This window comes from Salvelinus alpinus, chromosome 32 (assembly GCF_045679555.1).
Source record: "Salvelinus alpinus chromosome 32, SLU_Salpinus.1, whole genome shotgun sequence".
In the NCBI taxonomy this organism is placed as follows: Eukaryota; Metazoa; Chordata; class Actinopteri; order Salmoniformes; family Salmonidae; genus Salvelinus; species Salvelinus alpinus.
In genome coordinates, this window is record NC_092117.1 from 26,705,673 (window position 1) to 26,730,961 (window position 25,289).

Genomic DNA, 25,289 nt, shown 5'->3' on the forward strand with positions numbered 1-25,289 from the left:
TGCCATGGATAGGCCATTCTATTAGAGGAAGAACATTTGTAGAGGTACAGAAAAAGAATAAGACTCGAGTCTCAACTCCATGGATGGTCGAATGTGTGTGTGTCTGTCTCTGCATATCTCACCTCCACATGAGGGTCTGATGAGACCTGCAGCCAGGCAGACCTGCAGCCAGGCAGACCTGCAGCCAGGCAGACCTGCAGCTAGGCAGACCTGCAGCTAGGCAGACCTGTAGTAGATCAGTGCACCACTCACAGGGACACACTGACTCTCCAGCCCTCTACCACTGCTCCACTGCCTGACCTTGTGGCTACTGATGAACCGTTTCCCCTTCCGACCCTAAACTGACCTCTAACTACTACTACAGAACTAGGAAAAGAGAATTGGAAAGATTGAAAGGGATGGAGAGAAATGGAAAGAGAAAGGGAGAGGGCTTGAGCCCCCCCCTCTCTCCTTAACCCACCCCCCTCTCCTCAACCTCTCTCTCGGCTCAACCCCCTCTCTCTGCACAACCTCTCTCTGCCTCTCTTTCTCTCCATCTCCCCCCTGTAGGCGATGCCTTTGTTTGTGATCTCTATAGCAGGAACCTCCACGTCTGAAGGAAACCAAGCGAGGTGAAACATGGTTCTACAGGGAGGGAGGGAGGGAGGGAGGGAGCTTTGTTGTAGCATCCTGTTCTGTTTCTGTGAAGTAGGGAGGTTGTGTTAATTCTTTCTGTCTCACTGTCCAGGTTAACGCATGGTCCTTTTCTCCAACCCAATCTCCTCTCTTCTCTGTCTCCTCTCCAATCTCCTCTCTCTCCAACCCTCCTCTCTTTCCTCTCCAATCTCCTCTCTCTCCAACCCTCCTCTCTTCTCTCTCCAATCGTCTCTCTCTCCAACCCTCCTCTCTTCTCTCTCTCCTCTTCAATCTCCCCTCTCTCCAACCCTGCTCTCTTCTCTCTTTTCTCTCCAATCTCCTCTCTCTCCTCTCCAATCTCCTCTCTCTCCAACCCTCCTCTCTTTCCTCTCCAATCTCCTCTCTCTCCAACCCTCCTCTCTTCTCTCTCTCCTCTTCAATCTCCCCTCTCTCCAACCCTCCTCTCTTCTCTCTTTCCTCTCCAATCTCCTCTCTCTCCTCTCCAATCTCCTCTCTTTCCTCTCCAATCTCCTCTCTCTCCAACCCTCCTCTCTTCTCTCTCTCCTCTTCAATCTCCCCTCTCTCCAACCCTCCTCTCTTCTCTCTTTCCTCTCCAATCTCCTCTCTCTCCTCTCCAATCTCTCCTCTCTCCAACCCTCCTCTCTTCTCTCTCTCCTCTTCAATCTCCTCTCTCCAACCCTCCTCTATTCTCTCTTTCCTCTCCAACCCTCCTCTCTTCTCTCTCTCCTCTCCAATCTCCTCTCTCTCCAACTCTCCTCTCTTCTCTCTCTCCTCTCCAATCTCCACTCACTCCAACCCTCCTCTCTTTCCTCTCCAACCCTCCTCTCTTCTCTCTCCTCTTCAATCTCCCCTCTCTCCAACCCTCCTCTCTTCTCTCCAATCTCCTCTCTCTACAACCCTCCTCTCTTCTCTCTCCTCTCCAATCTCCTCTCTCCAACCCTCCTCTCTTTCCTCTTCAATCTCCTCTCTCCAACCCTCCTCTCTTTCCTCTTCAATCTCCTCTCTCTCCAACCCTCCTCTCTTCTCTCTTTCCTCTCAAATCTCCTCTCTCTCCAACCGTCCTCTTCTCTCTTTCCTCTCCAATCTCCTCTCTCTCCAATCTCCTCTCTTCTCTCTTTCCTCTCCAATCTCCTCTCTCTCGACCCTCCTCTCTTCTCTCTATCCTCTTCAATCTCCTCTCTCTCCAACCCTCCTCTCTTCTCTCCAATCTCCTCTCTCTCCAATCTCCACTCACTCCAACCCTCCTCTCTTTCCTCTCCTCTCTCTTTCCTCTCCAACCCTCCTCTCTTCTCTCTCCTCTCCAATCTCCTCTCTCTCCAACTCTCCTCTCTTCTCTCTCTCCTCTCCAATCTCCACTCACTCCAACCCTCCTCTCTTTCCTCTCCAACCCTCCTCTCTCCTCTTCAATCTCCCCTCTCTCCAACCCTCCTCTCTTCTCTCCAATCTCCTCTCTCTACAACCCTCCTCTCTTCTCTCTCCTCTCCAATCTCCTCTCTCCAACCCTCCTCTCTTTCCTCTTCAATCTCCTCTCTCCAACCCTCCTCTCTTTCCTCTTCAATCTCCTCTCTCTCCAACCCTCCTCTCTTCTCTCTTTCCTCTCAAATCTCCTCTCTCTCCAACCGTCCTCTTCTCTCTTTCCTCTCCAATCTCCTCTCTCTCCAACCCTCCTCTCTTCTCTCTTTCCTCTCCAATCTCCTCTCTCTCGACCCTCCTCTCTTCTCTCTATCCTCTTCAATCTCCTCTCTCTCCAACCCTCCTCTCTTCTCTCCAATCTCCTCTCTCTCCAATCTCCACTCACTCCAACCCTCCTCTCTTTCCTCTCCTCTCTCTTTCCTCTCCAACCCTCCTCTCTTCTCTCTCCTCTCCAATCTCCTCTCTCTCCAACCCTCCTCTCTTCTCTTTCTCCTCTCCAATCTCCTCTCTCTCCAACCTTCCTCTTTTTCCTTTCCAATCTCCTCTCTCTCAAACCCTCCTCTCTTCTCTCTCTCCTCTCCAATCTCCTATCTCTCCAACCCTCCTCTCTTCTCTCTCTCCTCTCCAATCTCCTCTCTCTCCAACCCTCCTCTCTTCTCTTTCTCCTCTCCAATCTCCTCTCTCTCCAACCTTCCTCTTTTTCCTTTCCAATCTCCTCTCTCTCAAACCCTCCTCTCTTCTCTCTCTCCTCTCCAATCTCCTATCTCTCCAACCCTCCTCTCTTCTCTCTCTCCTCTCCAATGTCCTCTCTCTCCAACCCTCCTCTCTTTCCTCTCCAATGTCCTCTCTCTCCAACCATCCTCTCTTCTCTTTCCTCTCCAATCTCCTCTCTCTCCAACCCTCCTCTCTTATCTCTCTCCTCTCCAATCTCCTCTCTCTCTCCAACCCTCCTCTCCTCTCTTTTCTCTCCAATCTCTACTCACTCCAACCCACCTCTCTTTCCTCTCCTCTCTCTTTCCTCTCCAATCGTCTCTCTCTCCAACCCTCCTCTCTTCTCTCTTTCCTCTCCAATCTCCTCTCACTCCTCTACACTGTTCTCTCTCTCCTATCTCCTCACCCTCCTATCTTCTCGCCACTCTCTCCTATCTTCTCTCCACTCTCTCCTATCTTCTCTCCTATCTTCTCTCCACTCTCTCCTATCTTCTCTCCACTCTCTCCTATCTTCTCTCCTATCTTCTCTCCTATCTTCTCTCCACTCTCTCCTATCTTCTCTCCACTCTCTCCTATCTTCTCTCCACTCTCTCCTATCTTCTCTCCACTCTCTCCTATCTTCTCTCCTCTCTCTCCTATCTTCTCTCTCTCCTATCTTCTCTCCTCTCTCTCCTATCTTCTCTCCTCTCTCCCCCAGCTTCCTCTCCTGTCCATGCACCGAATGCAACAATCAATATTGTCCAGGGAATGTTAACATCATGGTTGCCATGGATAGGCCATTCTATTAGAGGAAGAACATTTGTAGAGGTACAGAAAAATAATAAGACTCGAGTCTCAACTCCATGGACGGTTGAATGTGTGTGTGTCTGTCTCTCCATATCTCACCTCCACATGAGGGTCTGATGTACCGACGGTCGCAGGTGGTAGACGTGATTACTGACGGCGAGGTTGTGTTCCAACCGGAAAGGTTCCAATACCACACCGTCCCGGACCGGGAAGGTCAACCGCAGCTCCTCGTTGGCATTGGCTGATTGGAGCGGAGAGACAGGACAGGAAGATAGGACGTCAGCTTTCCGTTTAAATGTATCTGTGGTATCTGTGGTAGTGGGGTTAGAGTTGTATACTGGTTGATTAACAGTCACACATACAGTAGACAGTGGCTGGGGCACCAGGATGTCACTGGGTGGTATTACCCTGACTAACACATGGCTGTACATTCCTATGGTAAGATGCTATAGGAGTCAACAACAGCCATGTATCAGGGCAGCATGTAGTAGTGATCGGGGTTGGGCTCAATTCCATTTCATTCCCAGTCAATTCAGAAAGTAAACCAAATTCCAATTCCAAATGTTCCCAATTAAAAAGCGTTGAAGAGAATTGGAAATGTAGTTTCATTGTACTTCCTGAATTGAAAAGGAATTGAGCCTAACCCTGGTGATGTAGTGGACATGTCTCAGTGGCTTTGTACTGTATCTCATGAAATGGAAATAGAAACATCAATGTTCTGCTAATACTTGTTGGACAGGCTTTGTTGTATTTTCAGCCACAGGTATCTAAAGAGCTACTGATAGCATGGAATAGCTCTGCTGTGTGTGTGTCTGTGTGTGTGTGTGTGGTATGTGTGTGTGTGCATAATTACATACTGTACATTCACACACACTATATATACAAAAGTATGTGGACACCCCTTCAAATGAGTGGATTTGGCTACTTCAGCCACACTGTTGCTGACAGGTGTATAAAATCAAGATCACAGCCATGCAATCTCCATAGACAAACATTGGCAGCAGAATGGCCCGTACTGAAGAGCTCAGTGACTTTCAACGTGGCACCGTCATAGGATGCCACCTTCCCAACAAATCAAATGTAATCAAATCAATTTTTTTGTCAAATGCGCTGAATACAACAGGTAGACCTTACCGTGAAATGCTTACTTACAAGACCTTAACCAACAATGCAGTTCAAGAAATAGAGTTAAGAATATATTTACTAAATAAACTAAAGTATAAAAATAAAATAAAAAGTAACACAATAAAATAACAATAATGAGGCTATATACAGGGGGTACCGGTACCGAGTCAACGTGCGGAGGTACAGGTTAGTCGAGGTCATTTGTACATGCAGGTAGGGGTAAAGTGACTATGCATACAGTGGGGAGAACAAGTATTTGATACACTGTCGATTTTGCAGGTTTTCCTACTTACAAAGCATGTAGAGGTCTGTCATTTTTATCATAGGTACACTTCAACTGTGAGAGACGGAATCTAAAACAAAAATCCAGAAAATCACATTTATGATTTTTAAGTAATTAATTTGCATTTTATTGCATGACATAAGTATTTGATACATCAGAAAAGCAGAACTTAATATTTGGTACAGAAACCTTTGTTTGCAATTACAGAGATCATACGTTTCCTGTAGTTCTTGACCAGGTTTGCACACACTGCAGCAGGGATTTTGGCCCACTCCTCCATACAGACCTTCTCCAGATACTTCAGGTTTCGGGGCTGTCGCTGGGCAATACGGACTTTCAGCTCCCTCCAGAGATTTTCTATTGGGTTCAGGTCTGGAGACTGGCTAGGCCACTCCAGGACCTTGAGATGTGTCACGTTCCTGACCTATTGTTCCTTTTTCTTTTATTTATTTAGTTGGTCAGGGCGTGAGTTGGGGTGGGTTGTTTTTGTGTGTTTTGTCTAGTCTATGGGGTGTTGCATGTGTATGGGGCAGAGTAGAGTATAGTCTAGTTATGTCTATGGCTGCCTGGATGGGTTCTCAATCAGAGACAGCTGTCATTCATTGTCTCTGATTGGGAGCCATATTTAAGGCAGCCATAGGCAGTAGGCTTTTGTGGGTAGTTGTCTATGTATGTTCTATGTTGCATGTGTGCACTTAGTTCAGTTTAGCTTCACGATCGTTTGTTTTGTTCATTTTGTAAGTGGTTGTTTTTTCCTTCATTAAAGAAGATGTATTTTTTACGCGCTGCGCCTTGGTCCTCTCTCTCTCCCTTTGATGATCGTGACAAGATGCTTCTTACGGAGCCACTCCTTAGTTGCCCAGGCTGTGTGTTTCGGGTCGTTGTCATGCTGGAAGACCCAGCCACGACCCATCTTCAATGTTCTTACTGAGGGAAGGAGGTTGTTGGCCAAGATCTCGCGATACATGGCCCCATCCATCCTCCCCTCAATACGGTGCAGTCGTCCTGTCCCCTTTGCAGAAAAGCATCCCCAAAGAATTATGTTTCCACCTCCATGCTTCACGGTTGGGATGGTGTTCTTGGGGTTGTACTCATCCTTCTTCTTCCTCCAAACACGGCGAGTGGAGTTTAAACCAAAAAGCTCTATTTTTGTCTCATCAGACCACATGACCTTCTCCCATTCCTCCTCTGGATCATCCAGATGGTCATTGGCAAACTTCAGACGGGCCTGGACATGCGCTGGCTTGAGCAGGGGGACCTTGCGTGCGCTGCAGGATTTTAATCCATGACGGCGTAGTGTGTCACTAATGGTTTTCTTTGAGACTGTGGTCCCAGCTCTCTTCAGGTCATTGACCAGGTCCTGCCGTGTAGTTCTGGGCTGATCCCTCACCTTCCTCATGATCATTGATGTCCCACGAGGTGAGATCTTGCATGAAGCCCTAGACCGAGGGTGATTGACCGTCATCTTGAACTTCCTCCATTTTCTAATAATTGTGCCAACAGTTGTTGCCTTCTCACCAAGCTGCTTGCCTATTGTCCTGTAGCCCATCCCAGTCTTGTGCAGGTCTACAATTTTATCCCTGATGTCCCTACACAGCTCTCTGGTCTTAGCCATTGTGGAGAGGTTGGAGTCTGTTTGATTGAGTGTGTGGACAGGTGTCTTTTATACAGGTAACAAGTTCAAACAGGTGCAGTTAATACAGGTAATGAGTGGAGAACAGGAGGGCTTCTTAAAGAAAAACTAACAGGTCTGTGAGAGCCGGAATTCTTACTGGTTGGTAGGTTTTCAAATACTTACGTCATGCAATAAAATGCAAATTAATTACTTAAAAATCATACAATGTGATTTTCTGGAATTTTGTTTTAGATTCCATCTCTCACAGTTGAAGTGTAACTATGATAAAAAATTACAGACCTCTACATTCTTTGTAAGTAGGAAAACCTGCAAAATCGGCAGTGTGTCAAATACTTGTTCTCCCCACTGTAGATATTAAACAGTGAGTAGCAGCAGTGCGAAAACAAAGGGGGGCTCCTGGATTGCAGGAAGCTTGGCCCCAGTGATGTACTGGGCCGTACGCACTACCCTCTGTCGCACCTTAAGGTCAGGTGCAGAGGAGTTGCCATACTAGGCGGTGATGCAACCGGTCAGGATGCTCTCGATGGTGCAGCTGTAGAACTTTTTGAGGATCTGGGGACCTATGCCAAATCTTTTCAGTCTCCTGAATGGGAAAAGGTGTTGTCGTGCCCTCTTCACGACTGTCTTGGTGTGTTTGGACCATCATAGTTTGTTGGTGATGTGGACACCAAGGAACTTGAAACTCTCAACCCACTCCACTACAGCCCTGTCGATGTGAATGGGGCGTGTTCGGCCCACCACACTGCCAGGTCTCTGACCTCCCTATAGGCTGTCTCGTCGTTGTTGGTGATCAGGCCTACCACTGTTGTGTCGTCAGCAAACTTAATGATTGTGTTGGAGTTGTGCACGGCAACGCAGCCGTGGGTGAACAGGGAATACAGGAGGGGACTGAGCACCACTGAGGAGCCCCCGTGTTGAGGTTCAGTATGGCAGATGTGTTGATGCCTACCCTTAACACCTGGGGGCGGCCCGTCAGGAAGTTGCAGAGGGAGGTGGTTAGTCCCAGGGTCCTTCGCTTACTGATGAGCTTTGAGGGTACTATGGTGTTGAACGCTGTGCTGTAGTCAATGAACAGCATTCTCACATAGGTGTTCCTTTTGTACAGGTGGGAAAGGGCAGTGTGGAGTGCGATTGCGTCATCAGTGGATCTGTTGGGGCGGTAGGCGTGGGTCAAAGTTTTCCGGTGTTGATGTGAGCCATGACCAACCTTTCAAAGCACTTCATGGCTACCGATGTGAGTGCTACGGGACGGTAGTCATTTAGGCAGGTTACCTTCACTTTCTTGGGCACAGGGACTATGGGGGTCAGCTTGAACCATGTAAGTATTCTCCTCGCTCTACTCTCTCTTCTCTATTTCCCTCCCTTCTTCTCCATCTCCCTTCTCCTCCTCTCCTTTCCTCCCTTCTCCTCTCCTCCCTTCCCTTCTCTCTCCTCTCCTCTCTTCTCCTCCATTTCCCTTGCTTCTCCTCTCTCCTCTCCACCTCCCTCTCCCTTCTCCTCCTCTCCTTTCCTCCCTTCTCCTCTCCTCCCTTCCCTTCTCTCTCCTCTCCTCTCTTCTCCATTTCCCTTGCTTCTCCTCTCTCCTCTCCACCTCCCTCTCCCTCTCCTCACCTCCCTCTCCTCTCCACCTCCCTCTCCTCCCTTCTCTCTCCTCTCTTCTCTCTTCTCCTCCATTTCCCTTGCTTCTACTCTCTCCTCTCCACCTCCCTCTCCTCTCCTTCTCTCCACCTCCCTCTCCTCTCCTTCTCTCCACCTCCCTCTCTTCTCCTCTCCTCTCCTCCCTTCTCCACCTCCCTCTCTTCTCCTCTCCTCCCTTCTCCTCCACCTCCCTCTCTCCCCTCTTTCTTCTATTTCTCTCGGCTCCTGCTGGAAAGTACTGGAAAATCCCTGAGATGAAAGCACAGCTAGCTACTCCATGTCCTCACTATCAAAATAACACAGATAAATAATAGTTCATGTTATCTGATCTCAGAGCAGAAACAGTCATGTCCATCACTGTCTGAGATGATAAAACAGCTTGCTGGGCTACTCTGCTTCAACACTTCTTTCCAAGGATGATACATTCATTAAAAAGTACTGAAAACTAATTTTGAATTGTGGATAATAATGGGTTTTTCAGGGTACATAGTTTTAGTCCCAAAATGCGTTTTCAAGCTTTGTGTATGCGTGTGTGTGGAGTTGCAGGTGAATTGCCTCTACAATAACCTCATCAGCTATGTCGAGTTCCACTTACCAGTGGAGCAAAGCAAGGCTCACACACACACACACACACACACACACACACACACACACACACACACACACACACACACACACACACACACACACACACACACACACACACACACACACACACACACACAAAGAATTATGTTGTGCATTTAACAAGCCTTAAAAAGCGACAGGAGGCCGTGGTGAATTATAATAACTTACCAAACCACAAAACCACACACTGCAGTGAAGCTACTACAAACACACACAATGTACCCTGCAATGAGCCCAACAACCTGAGGGGTAGTGGGGCAAATAATTACTGCTCTAACACAAAAGCTCCGTAATATAAAATCACTGGAGTATGGCGGGGGGGGGGGGGGGGGGGCAACAACACTGCAGAGGAAATGATATGTCTTCATAATCACATACAAACACACAAGCACGCTCACACACACACGTGAGTGATTTATTATTCCAGATGCAGTGTAAATATGAGAGAAGACAGTCTGGGCCTGACTGCTGATCAAGGATCAGTTTTGCCTTTTAGATCCTAATGAATAACACAGGAGGGAAATGATCCTAGATCAGCACTCCTACCCTGTGACATTTTGCATACCGTCCCATTGCCCTGAGTAGTATGGTGAGAGTGACAGCATTATTCAATAGTCTGAGAGAGAGGAGTGAAGCTACACTACATGACCAAAACTATGTGGAAAGGGAAAGGGGGATACCTAGTCAGTTGTACAACTGAATGCATTCAACTGAGGACACCTGCTCGTCGAACATCTCATTCCAAAATCATGGGCATTAATATGGAGTTGGTCACCCCTTTGCTGCTATAACAGCCTCCGCTCTTCTGGCAAGGCTTTCCACTAGATGTTGGAACATTGCTGCGGGTACTCGCTTCCATTCAGCCACAAGAGCATTAGTGAGGTCGGGCACTGATGTTGGGCGATTAGGCCTGGCTCACAGTCGGTGTTCCAATTCATTCCAAAGGTGTTCGATGGGGTTGAGGTCAGAGCTCTGTGCAGGCCAGTCAAGTTCTTCCACACTGATCTCAACAAACCATTTCTGTATGGACCTCACTTTGTGCACGGGGGCATTGCCATGCCTTCCCCAAACTGTTGCCACAAAGTTGGAAGAACAGAATCATCTAGAATGTCCCTGTATAATGTAGCATTAAGATTTCCCTTCACTGGAACTAAAGGGCCTAGCCCAAAACATGAAAAACAGCCCCAGACCATTATTCCTCCTCCATCAAACTTTACAGTTGGCACCATAAATTGGGGCAGGTAGTGTTCTCCTGGCATCCGCCAAACCCAGATTGTTCCGTCGGACTGATTCGTGACTCCAGAGAACGCGTTTCCACTGCTAGAGTCCAATGGAGGAAAGCGTAACACCACTCCAGCTGACGCTTGGCATTGCGCATGGTGATCTTAGGCTTGTGTGTGACTGCTTAGCCATGGAAAGTCATTTCATGAAGCTCCCAACGAACAATTATTGTGCTTATGTTGCTTCCAGAGACCATTTGGAACTCAGTAGTGAGTGTTGCAACCGAGGACAGATGATTTTGAGCTTGTGTGGCCTACCACTCTGTGGCTGAGCTGTTGTTGCCCCTAGCCATTTCCACTTCACAATAACACTTACAGTTGACCAGGACAGAACTAGCAGGGCAGAAATTTGACAAACTGACTTGTTGGAAAGGTGGCATCCTATGACGGTGCCACGTTGAAAGTCACAGAGCTCTTCAGTAAGGCCATTCTACTGCCAATGTTTGTCTATGGAGATTGCATGGCTGTGTGATAGATTTTATACACCTGTCAGCAAAGAGTGTGGCTGAAATAACCGATTCCACTAATTTGAAGGGGTGTCCACATACTTTTGTATATATAACGTCTAGAGTCTAAATCTAAAAATGTCAACCAGAAAACCGAAGTAAATTAACAACAATGACAAATGGTTTGATGAAGAATGCAAAAACCTAAGAAAGTAATTGTGAAACCTATCCAACCAAAAACAGAGAACCACAAAACCTGAGTCTAAGCCTTCACTATGGTGAATCACTAAAACAATACAGAAATACACTACGGAAAAAGAAGGAACAGCACACCAGAAATCAGCTCAATGTAATTGAAGAAACCATAGACTTTAACCACTTCTGGGAAAATTGGAAAACACAAAAATAACAACAACACGAAGAGTTATGTATCCATAATGGAGATGTATGGGTAAACCACTTCTCCAATATTTTTGACCCTATAACAAAGAACCAACAGCAAAAACATATACATGATCAAATACAAATCTTAGAATCAACTATTAAAGACTACCAGAACCCACTGGATTCTCCAATTGCATTGAATGAATTACAGGACAAAATACAAATCCTCCAACCCAAAAAGGTCTGTGGTGTTGATGGTGTCCAAAAGAAAAATAAAGAACATACAGATAACAAATTAAAATGTGCTATACTTAAACACTTTAACATCATCCTCAGGTCTGGCATCTTCCCCAATATTTAGAACCAAGGACTGATCATCCCAATCCACAAAAGTGGAGACAAATTTGACCCCAATAACTACTGTAGGATATGCGTCAACAGCAACCTTGCGAAAATATTCTGCATTATTAACGGTCAGGAGGAATTTTGGACCCTTTACAAAACTGTTTCAGTTGAGCAATATTCTTGGGTTGTCTGGTGTGAACTGCTCTCGAGGTCATGCCACAGCATCTCAAATCAGGTTGAGGCCAGGACTCTGACTGGGCCACTCAGAAAGAATATTTTCTCCTGTTGAAGCCATTCTGTTGTTGATTTACTTTGGGTTTTGGGTCATTGTCCTGTTGCATCAGCCAACTTCTGTTGCGCTTCAATTGGTGGACAGATAGCCTAACATTCTCCTGCAAACTGTCTTGATAAACTTGGGAATTCATTTTTCCGTCGCTGATAGCAAACTGTCCAGGCCGTGAGGCAGCCCCAAACCATGATTTTCCCTCCACCGTACTTTACAGCTGGGATGAGGTTTTGATGTTGGTGTGCTGTGCCTTTTTTTCTCCACACATAGTGTTGTGTTCCTTCCAAACAACTCAAATGTAGTTTCATCTGTCCACATAATATTTTACCAGTAGCGCTGTGGAACATCCAGGTGCACTTTTGCGAACTTCAGACGTGCAGCAATGTTTTTTTGGGACAGCAGTGGCTTCTTCTATGGTGTCCTCCCATGAACACCATTCTTGTTTAGTGTTTTACGTATCGTAGACTCATCAACAGAGATGTTAGTATGTTCCAGAGATTTCTGTAAGTCTTTAGCTGACACTCTAGGATTCTTCTAAACCTCACTGAGCATTCTGCACGGTGCTCTTGCAGTCATCTTTGCAGGACGGCCACTCCTAGGGAGAGTAGCAACAGGGCTGAACTTTCTCCATTTATAGACAGTTTGTCTTACCGTGGACTGATCAACATCAAGGCTTTTAGAGATACTTTTGTAACCTTGTCCAGATTTATGCAAGTCAAGAATTCTTAAAATGATGTCTTCGGAGATCTCTTTTGTTTGAGGCATGGTTCACATCAGGGAATGCTTCTTGTGAATAGCAAACTCACATTTTGTGAGTGTTTTTTATAGGGCAGGGCAGCTCTATCCAATATCTCCAATCTCGTCTCATTGATTGGACTCCAGGTTAGCTGACTCCTGACTCCAATTAGCTTTTGAAAAAGTCATTAGCCTAGGGGTTCACATACTTTTTCCAACCTACACTGTGAATGTTTACGAGATGTATTCAATATAGACAAGACACATACAATCATTTGTGTGCATTAGTTTAAGCAACTATGTTTGTCTATTGTTGTGGGGTTCATATACTTTTTCTTGCAACTGTATATATCAACAAATTAGCGAGGGCACTAGAACAGTCTGCAGCACCTGGCCTCACCCTACTAGAATCTGAAGTCAAATGTCTACTGTTTGCTGATGATCTGGTGCTTCTGTCACCAACCAAGGAGGATCTACAGCAGCACCTAGATCTTGTGCACAGATTCTGTCAGACCTGGGCCCTGACAGTAAATCTCAGTAAGACAAAAATAATGGTGTTCCAAAAAAGGTTCAGTTGCCAGACACCGTCGCTCTAGAGCACACAAAAAACTACACATACCTTGGCCTAAACATCAGCGCCACAGGTAACTTCCACAAAGCTGTGAACGATCTGAGAGACAAGGCAAGAAGGGCATTCTATGCCATCAAAAGGAACATAAAATTTGACATACCAATTAGGATCTGGCTAAAAATACTATTTTTTTTAAATAAAAAAAATAAATATATATCCCATTTTCTCCCCAATTTTCGTGGTATCCAATCGCTAGTAGTTACTACCTTGTCTCATCGCTACAACTCCCGTACGGGCTCGGGAGAGACGAAGGTCGAAAGTCATGCGTCCTCCGAAGCACAACCCAACCAAGCCGCACTGCTTCTTAACACAGCACGCCTCCAACCCGGAAGCCAGCCGCACCAATGTGTCGGAGGAAACACCGTGCACCTGGCCCCCTTGGTTAGCGCGTACTGCGCCCGGCCCGCCACAGGAGTCGCTGGAGCGCGATGAGACAAGGATATCCCTACCGGCCAAACCCTCCCTAACCCGGACGACGCTATGCCAATTGTGCGTCGCCCCACGGACCTCCCGGTCGCGGCCGGCTGCGACAGAGCCTGGGCGCGAACCCAGAGACTCTGGTGGCCCTAGACCACTGCGCCACCCGGGAGGCCCCGGCTAAAAATACTTGAATCAGTTATAGAACCCATTGCCCTTTATGGTTGTGAGGTCTGGGGTCCACTCACCAACCAATAATTCACAAAATGGGACAAACACCAAATTGAGACTCTGCATGCAGAATTCTGCAAAAATATGCTCAGAGTACAATGTAAAACACCAAATAATGCATGCAGAGCAGAATTAGGCCGATAACTGCTAATTATCAAAATCCAGAAGAGAGCCATTAAATTCTACAACCACCTAAAAGGAAGTGGTTCCCAAACCTTCTATAACAAAGCCATCATCTACAGAGAAATTAACCTGGAGAAGAGTCCCCTAAGCAAGCTGGTCCTGGGGCTCTGTTCACAAACACAAACAGACCCCACACAGCCCCAGGACACCAACACAATTAGACCCAACCAAATCATGAGAAAACAAAAAGATAATTACTTAACACATTGGCAAGAACTAACAATAAAACAGAGCAAACTAGAAGGCTATTTGGCTCTAAACAGAGAGTACACAGTGGCAATACCTTACTACTGTGACTGACGCAAACTTAAGGAAAACTTTGACTATGTACAGACTCAGTGAGCATAGCCTTGATATTGAGAAAGGCCGCCGTAGGCAGACATGGCTCTCAAGAGAAGACAGGCTATGTGCTCACTGCCCACAAAATGAGGTGGAAACTGAGCTGCACTTCCTAACCTCCTGCCAAATGTATGACCATATTAGAGACACATTTCCCTCAGATCACACAGATCCACAAAGAATTCGAAAACAAACCCAATTTTGATAAACTCCCATATCTACTGGGTGAAATACCACAGTGCGCCATCACAGCAGCAAGATTTGTGACCTGTTGCCACAAGAAAAGGGCAACCAGTGAAGAACAAACACCATTGTAATTACAACCCATATGTTGATTTATTTTCCCTTTTGTACTTCAACTATTTGCACATCGTTACAACACTGTATATAGACATAATATAACATTTATTATTTTGGAAATTCTGAGTGTAATGTTTACTGTAAATTTTTACTGTTAATTTCACTTTTGTTTATTATCTAACATAAACATACAGTGGGGAGAACAAGTATTTGATACACTGCCGATTTTGCAGGTTTTCCTACTTACAAAGCATGTAGAGGTCTGTAATTTTTATCATAGGTACACTTCAACTGTGAGAGACGGAATCTAAAACAAAAATCCAGAAAATCACATTGTATGATTTTTAAATAATTAATTTGCATTTTATTGCATGACATAAGTATTTGATCACCTACCAACCAGTAAGAATTCCGGCTCTCACAGACCTGTTAGTTTTTCTTTAAGAAGCCCTCCTGTTCTCCACTCATTACCTGTATTAACTGCACCTGTTTGAACTCGTTACCTGTATAAAAGACACCTGTCCACACACAATCAAACAGATTCCAACCTCTCCACAATGGCCAAGACCAGAGAGCTGTGTAAGGACATCAGGGATAAAATTGTAGACCTGCACAAGGCTGGGATGGGCTACAGGACAATAGGCAAGCAGCTTGGGGAGAAGGCAACAACTGTTGGCGCAATTATTAGAAAATGGAAGAAGTTGAAGATGACGGTCAATCACCCTCGGTCTGGGGCTCCATGCAAGATCTCACCTCGTGGGGCATCAATGATCATGAGGAAGGTGAGGGATCAGCCCAGAACTACCCGGCAGGACCTGGTCAATGACCTGAAGAGAGCTGGGACCACAGTCTCAAAGAAAACCATTAGTAACACACTACGCCGTCATGGATTAAAATCCTGCAGTGTACACAAGGTCCCCCTGCTCAAGCCAGCGCATGTCCAGGCCCGTCTGAAGTTTGCCAATGACCATCTGGATGATCCAGAGGAGGAATGGGAGAAGGTCATGTGGTCTGATGAGACAAAAATAGAGCTTTTTGGTCTAAACTCCACTCGCCGTGTTTGGAAGAAGAAGAAGGATGAGTACAACCCCAAGAACACCATCCCAACCGTGAAGCATGGAGGTGGAAACATCATTCTTTGGGGATGCTTTTCTGCAAAGGGGACAGGACGACTGCACCGTATTGAGGGGAGGATGGATGGGGCCATGTATCGCGAGATCTTGGCCAACAACCTCCTTCCCTCAGTAAGAGCATTGAAGATGGGTCGTGGCTGGGTCTTCCAGCATGACAACGACACGAAGCACACAGCCATGGCAACCAAGGAGTGGCTCCGTAAGAAGCATCTCAAGGTCCTGGAGTGGCCTAGCCAGTCTCCAGACCTGAACCCAATAGAAAATCTTTGGAGGGAGCTGAAAGTCCGTATTGCCCAGCGACAGCCCCGAAACCTGAAGGATCTGGAGAAGATCTGTAGGGAGGAGTGGGCCAAAATCCCTGCTGCAGTGTGTGCAAACCTAGTCAAGAACTACAGGAAACGTATGATCTCTGTAATTGCAAACAAAGGTTTCTGTACCAAATATTAAGTTCTGCTTTTCTGATGTATCAAATACTTATGTCATGCAATAAAATGCAAATTAATTACTTAAAAATCATACAATGTGATTTTCTGGATTTTTGTTTTAGATTCCGTCTCTCATAGTTGAAGTGTACCTATGATAAAAATTACAGACCTCTACATGCTTTGTAAGTAGGAAAACCTGCAAAATCGGCAGTGTATCAAATACTTGTTCTCCCCACTGTATGTTTCCATTGCCAATAAAGCCCTTGAATTGAATTGAGAGAGAGCGAGAGGGGAGAGAGGAGGGAGAGAGGGATAGGGGGGAGAGGAGGGAGAGAGGGATAGGGGGGAGAGGAGGGAGAGAGGGATAGGGGGGAGAGGAGGGAGAGAGGGATAGGGGGGAGAGGAGGGAGAGAGGGATAGGGGGGAGAGGAGGGAGAGAGGGATAGGGGGGAGAGGAGGGAGAGAGGGATAGGGGGGAGAGGAGGGAGAGAGGGATAGGGGGGAGAGGAGGGAGAGAGGGATAGGGGGGAGAGGAGGGAGAGAGGGATAGGGGGAGAGGAGGGAGAGAGGGATAGGGGGGAGAGGAGGGAGAGAGGGATAGGGAGAGAGAAGGGAGAGTGGGATAGGGGGGAGAGGAGGGAGAGAGGGATAGGGGGGAGAGGAGGGAGAGAGGGATATGGGGGAGAGGAGGGAGAGAGGGATAGGGGGAGAGAGGGGAGAGTGGGATAGGGGGGAGAGGAGGGAGAGAGGGATAGGGGGAGAGGAGGGAGAGAGGGATAGGGGGGAGAGGAGGGAGAGAGGGATAGGGGAGAGAGGAGGGAGAGAGGGATAGGGGGAGAGGAGGGAGAGAGGGATAGGGGGGAGAGGAGGGAGAGAGGGATAGGGGGGAGAGGAGGGAGAGAGGGATAGGGGGGAGAGGAGGGAGAGAGGGATAGGGGGGAGAGGAGGGAGAGAGGGATAGGGGGGAGAGGAGGGAGAGAGGGATAGGGGGAGAGGAGGGAGAGAGGGATAGGGGGAGAGGAGGGAGAGAGGGATAGGGGGAGAGGAGGGAGAGAGGGATAGGGGAGAGAGGAGGGAGAGAGGGATAGGGGGGAGAGGAGGGAGAGAGGGATAGGGGAGAGAGGAGGGAGAGGAGGGAGAGAGGGATAGGGGAGAGAGGAGGGAGAGAGGGATAGGGGGGAGAGGAGGGAGAGAGGGATAGGGGGAGAGAAGGGAGAGTGGGATAGGGGGGAGAGGAGGGAGAGAGAGATAGGGGGAGAGGAGGGAGAGAGGGATAGGGGGGAGAGGAGGGAGAGAGGGATAGGGGAGAGAGGAGGGAGAGAGGGGAGAGGAGGATAGGGGAGAGAGGAGGGAGAGAGGGATAGGGGGAGAGGAGGGAGAGAGGGATAGGGGGAGAGGAGGGAGAGAGGGATAGGGGGAGAGGAGGGAGAGAGGGATAGGGGGAGAGGAGGGAGAGAGGGATAGGGGGGAGAGGAGGGAGAGAGGGATAGGGGGAGAGGAGGGAGAGAGGGATAGGGGGGAGAGGAGGGAGAGAGGGATAGGGGGAGAGGAGGGAGAGAGGGATAGGGGGGAGAGGAGGGAGAGAGGGATAGGGGGAGAGGGATAGGGGGAGAGGAGGGAGAGAGGGATAGAGGGGAGAGGAGGTAGAGAGGGATAGGGGGAGAGGAGGGAGAGAGGGATAGGGGGGGAGAGGAGGGAGAGAGGGATAGGGGGGGAGGGATAGGGGGAGAGGAGGGAGAGAGGGATAGGGGGGAGAGGAGGGAGAGAGGGATAGGGGGGAGAGGAGGGAGAGAGGGATAGGGGGGAGAGGAGGGAGAGAGGGATAGGGGAGAGGAGGGAGAGAAGGATAGGGGGGGAGAGGAGGGAGAGAGGGATAGGGGGGAGAGAGAAGAGAAGGTACTCTACTACTCTCCGTTCATCTTTGGATGTGTTGTATCCCCCAGCAGCTTACAGCAACACTCTCCCCTCCCCTTCATTTAAGGCTCTGCCACGCTCCCTCCCTCCCTCCCTTCATTTAAGGCTCTGCCACGCTCCCTCCCTCCCTCCCTTCATTTAAGGCTCTGCCACGCTCCCTCTCTCCCTCCCTTCATTTAAGGCTCTGCCACGCTCCCTCCCTCCCTCCCTCCCTTCATTTAAGGCTCTGCCACGCTCCCTCCCTCCCTCCCTCCCTTCATTTAAGGCTCTGCCACGCTCCCTCCCTCCCCTTCATTTAAGGCTCTGCCACTCTCCCTCCCTCCCTCCTTCCCTCTCCTCCCTCTAAGCTCTGCCACGCTCCCTCCCTCCCTCCTTCCCTCTCCTTCCTCTGAGCCCTGCCATGCTCCCTCCTTCCCTCTCCTTCCTCTGAGCCCTGCCACGCTCCCTCCCTCCCACCTTCCCTCTCCTTCCTCTGAGCCCTGCCACGCTCCCTCCCTCCCATCTTCCCTCTCCTTCCTCTGAGCCCTGCCACGCTCCCTGCCTCCCTCCTTCCCTCTCCTTCCTCTGAGCCCTGCCACGCTCCCTCCCTCCCTCCTTCCCTCTCCTTCCTCTGAGCCCTGCCACGCTCCCTCCCTCCCTCCCTCTCCTTCCTCTGAGCCCTGCCACGCTCCCTCCCTCCCTCCCTCCCTCTCCTTCCTCTGAGCCCTGCCACGCTCCCTCCCTCTCCTTCCTCTGAGCCCTGCCACGCTCCCTCCCACCTTCCCTCTCCTTCCTCTGAGCCCTGCCACGCTCCCTCCCTCCTTCCCTCTCCTTCCTCTGAGCCCTGCCACGCTCCCTCCCTCCCTCCTTCCCTCTCCTTCCTCTGAGCCCTGCCACGCTCCCTCCCTCCCTCCTTCCCTCTCCTTCCTCTGAGCCCTGCCACGCTCCCTCCCTCCCTCCCTCTCCTTCCTCTGAGCCCTGCCACGCTCCCTCCCTCCTTCCCTCTCCTTCCTCTGAGCCCTGCCACGCTCCCTCCCTCCTTCCCTCTCCTTCCTCTGAGCCCTGCCACGCTCCCTCCCTCCCTCCTTCCCTCTCCTTCCTCTGAGCCCTGCCACGCTCCCTCCCTCCTTCCCTCTCCTTCCTCTGAGCCCTGCCACGCTCCCTCCCTCCCTCCTTCCCTCTCCTTCCTCTGAGCCCTGCCACGCTCCCTCCCTCCTTCCCTCTCCTTCCTCTGAGCCCTGCCACGCTCCCCCCCCCCCTCCCTCCCTCTCCTTCCTCTGAGCCCTGCCACGCTCCCTCCCTCCCTCCTTCCTCTGAGCCCTGCCACGCCCTCCCTCCCTCCCTCCCTCCTTCCCTCTCCTTCCTCTGAGCCCTGCCACGCTCCCTCCCTCCTTCCCTCTCCTTCCTGAGCCCTGCCACGCTCCCTCCCTCCTTCCCTCTCCTTCCTCTGAGCCCTGCCACGCTCCCTCCCCTCCTCCCTCCCTCTCCTTCCTCTGAGCCCTGCCACGCTCCCTCCCTCCCTCCTTCCCTCTCCTTCCTCTGAGCCCTGCCACGCTCCCTCCCTCCTTCCCTCTCCTTCCTCTGAGCCCTGCCACGCTCCCTCCCTCCTTCCCTCTCCTTCCTCTGAGCCCTGCCACGCTCCCTCCCCCCCTCCCTCCCTCTCCTTCCTCTGAGCCCTGCCACGCTCCCTCCCTCCCTCCTTCCCTCTCCTTCCTCTGAGCCCTGCCACGCTCCCTCCCTCCTTCCCTCTCCTTCCTCTGAGCCCTGCCACGCTCCCTCCCTCCCTCCTTCCCTCTCCTTCCTCTGAGCCCTGCCACGCTCGCTCTCGCTCTCCATCCCTCCCCTCCTTTCCCCGACCCTGTGAGTGAGCAGCCATAACAGGCAGTGGAATGGATTCATTTGCTCTAATGTGTTATGGGCTGCAGCACGGCACAGAGTGACTCTCTCTCTCGCTCTCTTCTCTCTCCCCCACTCTCTCTCCCCCCATATTTCTCTGACTATCTCTGCAGTCATGTGTTTCCCAAACAAGCCAATCCACATCACTCAGCTGAGCTGTCCTCTTTCCCCCTCACACTCACACACACTGCAGTGAAGCTACTGCAAACACACACAATGTACCCTGCAATGAGCCCAACAACCTGAGGGGTAGTGGGGCAAATAATTACTGCTCTGACACAAAAGCTCCGTAATATAAAATCACTGGAGTATGGCGGGGGGGGGGGGGCAACAACACTGCAGAGGAAATTATATGTCTTCATAATCACACACAAACAATTTCTTATTCCAAATGCAGTGTCAATATGAGAGAAGAAAGTCTGGGCACACACACACACACACCTCTGCATTCACCCCAGTCATAGACTGCAACAAGGTCAAGAATAACAACACCCAGTTATACCACAACAGATCTACTCCTGATCAATGCTGAATGTTTCTGTATGTACACCTTGTGTTTTAATGTGACCAGGGCTGGAATGTCCAGCTACGTGACACCCAGCACTGCAATGCAGCCAGCTGTGGTCTGACGCTATCTGATAGCTGTTGGCTGGCTATAAATATGGACAGAGCATTAGGACAGAGCAACACATATGTGCGTGCACACACAGAAAAACACACACACACAGAGCTTAACATGTATGTGCCCCAGATACCCACCGGGGAACACCGGCCATATCACCAGTGTTTGAAAAATGTTGTATCTAAGAGCATTGAGAACTGTGCTGAGAGCAAGGGTACAGCTTCTGCTGCGCGGGAGACATGGTACTTTGTGTGTGTGTGTGTTCTTGCACACGTGTGTGTGTGTGTGTGTGTGTGTGTGTGTGTGTGTGTGTGTGTGTGTGTGTGTGTGTGTGTGTGTGTGTGTGTGTGTGTGTGTGTGTTTTTTAAGTGCCTACAGAAGATCAATGCAAGAATTACAAAACCAGGTCGTCCATGAGTTAAACTGCACTTAGGAATCACATGATAGTCAATGAAGCCATAGAAACGTATTCAATAGAATGTTCCTGTGTTCTAAAACTATAAATAACTGCTGATGTAGATTGTATGTCCTGGCAGACTACAGACTGAAAGTGGAGATGCCATGTGTCACGTGACTGAGCATGAGTTTTTGTCCTACGGAACTAGGCTGTGAGGGTGGACAGTACCACAGAATGTTACATAATAAAACAGTAGATGACACTTAGAAACCAGGCCGGCAAGGAGCAGAGGAGAGGATGTACACATCACCTTCTAATCAGCCAAGGAGAGGAGAGGAGGGAGAGGACAGGAGGTGAGAGTAGGGAGAGAGTAGGGAGAGGAGAGGAGGGGAGAGTAGGGAGAGGAGAGGATAGGAGAGTAGGGAGGAGAGTAGGGAGAGGACAGGAGGGGAGAGGAGGGAGAGGAGAGGAGGGAGAGGAGAGAGGAGGAGGGAGAGGAGAGAGGAGGAGGGAGAAGAGGGAGAGGAGAGGAGGGAGAGAAGACGAGGGAGAGGAGAGAGAGAAGAGGAGGGAGAGGAGAGAGAGAAGAGGAGGGAGAGGAGAGGAGGGAGAGAAAAGGAGGGAGAAGACAGGAGAGGAGGGAGAGAAGAGGAGGGAGAGAAGAGGAGGGAGAGAAGAGGAGAAGAGGAGGGAGAGAAGAGGAGGGAGAGAAGAGGAGGACAGGAGGGAGAGAAGAGGAGGACAGGAGGGAGAGAAGAGGAGGGAGAGGACAGGAGGGAGAAAAGAGGAGGGAAAGGAGAGGAGGGAGAGGAGAGGAGGGAGAGGGTGTAGTGTGACTGACAGCCAGGACTCTCCAGCAGGACTGTTAACTCACGCTCTCTGTGATTGCTGAATGGGTAAACTGAGAAATACCATGTTCTTCAGTTTCAGCATTACCAAACTGCTGACCCAACAGCAGTCAAACACCCTATGCGCTAGTGTGTGTGTGCGTGTGTGCGTGTGACATCAAGAGAGGGAGAGAGAGAGAGAGAGAAAGAGAGAGAGAGAGAGAGAAAGAGAGAGAGAGAATGTGTAGTGTGTAATTACAGCTGTTGTACAGAACATCTCTCAGACTCCTATCTGAGTACACTGTTAAAGCCAGACTCCCAGATACATGTGACGTTCTGAACATAACATACTGAGCCGACAGTACCCAGACACACAGCGGGCAAGCAGACTGTGCAGACTGTGCTATAAATGCACTTACGTAGCTAACCACTTCAACATCTCTGAGACATACAATAACTGTGCTGCTAGCAGGGAAGGTTGTGAATGAAGCTTACAAATTCAATGTGCATTCAATGGGGGTTATTACAAATGTGTGTGTGTGTGTGTGTGTGTGTGTGTGTGTGTGTGTGTGTGTGTGTGTGTGTGTGTGTGTGTGTGTGTGTGTGTGTGTGTGTGTGTGTGTGTGTGTGTGTGTGTGTGTGCGTGCGTGTCACAGTCAGCACTGGAGCAGTACGTTATGGTACAAAGTGCTAAAATGTCTCTCTACATTGACAGCTGAGGTAGAGGTCATTAACTGAGCTGCAGTGGCCTTTATGTTCCGAGCCCAACAGAACCTGTATGAGTAGCCCTTTTCAGAGACACTACCGTTGGAGTGCCCCATTAGACGATGTTGTTTACTGAGAAACACACACACATGCACACACTGGTCCCTACACACACACAAACACCGTAACGAGCTTCATCAAATATTTACACCTCGTATTATGAAGAAGAGCCATGTCTCAGACACAAGCGCCAAGGCCAGCTATTCCAGTTCAATCCCTCTCAACTTCCTTCTTCTCACTTAGTAACAGACAGGACTACCATGACACTGTCTATGTACCATCAACTGGACGATGATGTCACCAACCACATCCCAGAGGCAGAGACTTGACTTTTTATGTTTGTGCACCACTCCTCCCTGTCCGTTTAACACCACTTCTCCCTGTCCGTTTAGCACCACTTCTCCCTGTCCGTTTAGCACCACTTCTCCCTGTCCGTTTAGCACCACTTCTCCCTGTCCGTTTAGCACCACTTCTCCCTGTCCGTTTAGCACCACTCCTCCCTGTCTGTTTAGCACCACTTCTCCCTGTCCGTTTAGCACCACTCCTCCCTGTCTGTTTAGCACCACTTCTCCCTGTCCGTTTAGCACCACTCCTCCCTGTCCGTTCAGCACCACTTCTCCCTGTCCGTTTAGCACCACTCCTCCCTGTACGTTTAGCACCACTTCTCCCTGTCCGTTCAGCACCACTCCTCCCTGTCCGTTTAGCACCACTCCTCCCTGTCCGTTTAGCACCACTCCTCCCTGTCCGTTTAGCACCACTTCTCCCTGTCCGTTTAGCACCACTTCTCCCTGTCCGTTTAGCACCACTTCTCCCTGTTCGTTTAGCACCACTTCTCCCTGTCCGTTTAGCACCACTTCTCCCTGTTCGTTTAGCACCTCTTCTCCCTGTCCGTTTAGCACCACTTCTCCCCGTCCGTTTAGCACCACTTCTCCCCGTCCGTTTAGCACCACTTCTCCCCGTCCGTTTAGCACCACTTCTCCCCGTCCGTTTAGCACCACTTCTCCCTGTCCGTTTAGCACCACTTCTCCCTGTTCGTTTAGCACCACTCCTCCCTGTCCGTTTAGCACCACTCCTCCTTGTCCGTTCAGCACCACTCCTCCCTGTTCGTTTAGCACCACTTCTCCCTGTCCGTTTAGCACCACTTCTCCCTGTCCGTTTAGCACCACTTCTCCCTGTCCGTTTAGCACCACTTCTCTCTGTCCGTTTAGCACCACTTCTCCCTGTCCGTTTAGCACCACTTCTCCCTGTCCGTTTAGCACCACTTCTCCATGTCCGTTTAGCACCACTTCTCCCTGTCCGTTTAGCACCTCTTCTCCCTGTCCGTTTAGCACCACTTCTCCCTGTTCGTTTAGCACCTCTTCTCCCTGTCCGTTTAGCACCACTTCTCCCTGTCCGTTTAGCACCACTTCTCCCTGTCCGTTTAGCACCACTTCTCCCTGTTCGTTTAGCACCACTTCTCCCTGTCCGTTTAGCACCACTTCTCCCTGTCCGTTTAGCACCACTTCTCCCTGTTCGTTTAGCACCTCTTCTCCCTGTCCGTTTAGCACCACTTCTCCCTGTTCGTTTAGCACCTCTTCTCCCTGTCCGTTTAGCACCACTTCTCCCTGTCCGTTTAGCACCACTTCTCCCTGTTCGTTTAGCACCTCTTCTCCCTGTCCGTTTAGCACCTCTTCTCCCTGTCCGTTTAGCACCACTTCTCCCTGTTCGTTTAGCACCTCTTCTCCCTGTCCGTTTAGCACCACTTCTCCCCGTCCGTTTAGCACCACTTCTCCCCGTCCGTTTAGCACCACTTCTCCCCGTCCGTTTAGCACCACTTCTCCCTGTCCGTTTAGCACCACTTCTCCCTGTCCGTTTAGCACCACTTCTCCCTGTTCGTTTAGCACCACTTCTCACTGTCCGTTTAGCACCACTTCTCCCTGTCCGTTTAGCACCACTTCTCCCCGTCCGTTTAGCACCACTTCTCCCTGTCCGTTTAGCACCACTTCTCCCTGTCCGTTTAGCACCACTTCTCCCTGTCCGTTTAGCACCACTTCTCCCTGTCCGTTTAGCACCACTTCTCCCTGTCCGTTTAGCACCACTTCTCCCTGTCCGTTTAGCACCACTTCTCCCTGTCCGTTTAGCACCACTCCTTCCTGTCCGTTTAGCACCACTCCTCCCTGTCCGTTTAGCACCACTTCTCCCTGTCCGTTTAGCACCACTTCTCCCTGTCCGTTTAGCACCACTTCTCCCTGTCCGTTTAGCACCACTTCTCCCTGTCCGTTTAGCACCACTTCTCCCTGTTCGTTTAGCACCACTTCTCCCTGTCCGTTTAGCACCACTTCTCCCTGTCCGTTTAGCACCACTTCTCCCTGTCCGTTTAGCACCACTTCTCCCTGTCCGTTTAGCACCACTTCTCCCTGTCCGTTTAGCACCACTTCTCCCTGTCCGTTTAGCACCACTTCTCCCTGTCCGTTTAGCACCACTTCTCCCTGTCCGTTTAGCACCACTTCTCCCTGTTCGTTTAGCACCACTTCTCCCTGTCCGTTTAGCACCACTTCTCCTTGTTAATAGCTGCTTATAAACATCCTGAACGACGTTCCTGTATGAGGATTAGCAGCCTGTTAGGTTATAGTTGGTACTAGTTTAGTAATTGCTGACTGGTCCCTGGAAGTGTCTATGTAAGTCTGTAGGACAGCCTAGCTGTGTGGCTGTAGGCCCGGTGCTCCATGTTCAACTGCTCTGTGTCTGTACCTGAAAGACACTCTCTCAATTCAAGGGCTTTATTGGCATGGGAACACATGTTTACATTGACAAAGCAAGTGAAGTAGATAATAAACAAAAGTGAAATAAACAAAAAATGAACATTAAACATTACACACACAAAAGTTCCAAAAGAAAATACATTTCAAATGTCTTATTA

The 25,289-nt window shown here is 49.6% G+C and overlaps 1 protein-coding gene across 7 annotated transcripts in view; it reads right to left on the reverse strand.

Moving 5' to 3' along the window:
- LOC139562558 (zinc finger MIZ domain-containing protein 1-like) overlaps window positions 1–25,289 on the reverse strand; it is a 249,214-nt gene that overhangs the window by 66,917 nt on the left and 157,008 nt on the right. For 4 of the 7 annotated variants that reach the window (XM_071380319.1, XM_071380323.1, XM_071380324.1 and 1 more), the window contains exon 4: window positions 3,646–3,856. The exons of 1 other annotated variant lie outside the window; for it this stretch is intronic. The gene's annotated coding sequence lies outside the window, so the exon portion shown is untranslated. Of the gene's footprint in view, window positions 1–122; window positions 143–3,645; window positions 3,857–25,289 lie in introns of those variants that run through there. 2 more of the 7 variants (XM_071380320.1, XM_071380322.1) reach the window with 2 other exon arrangements.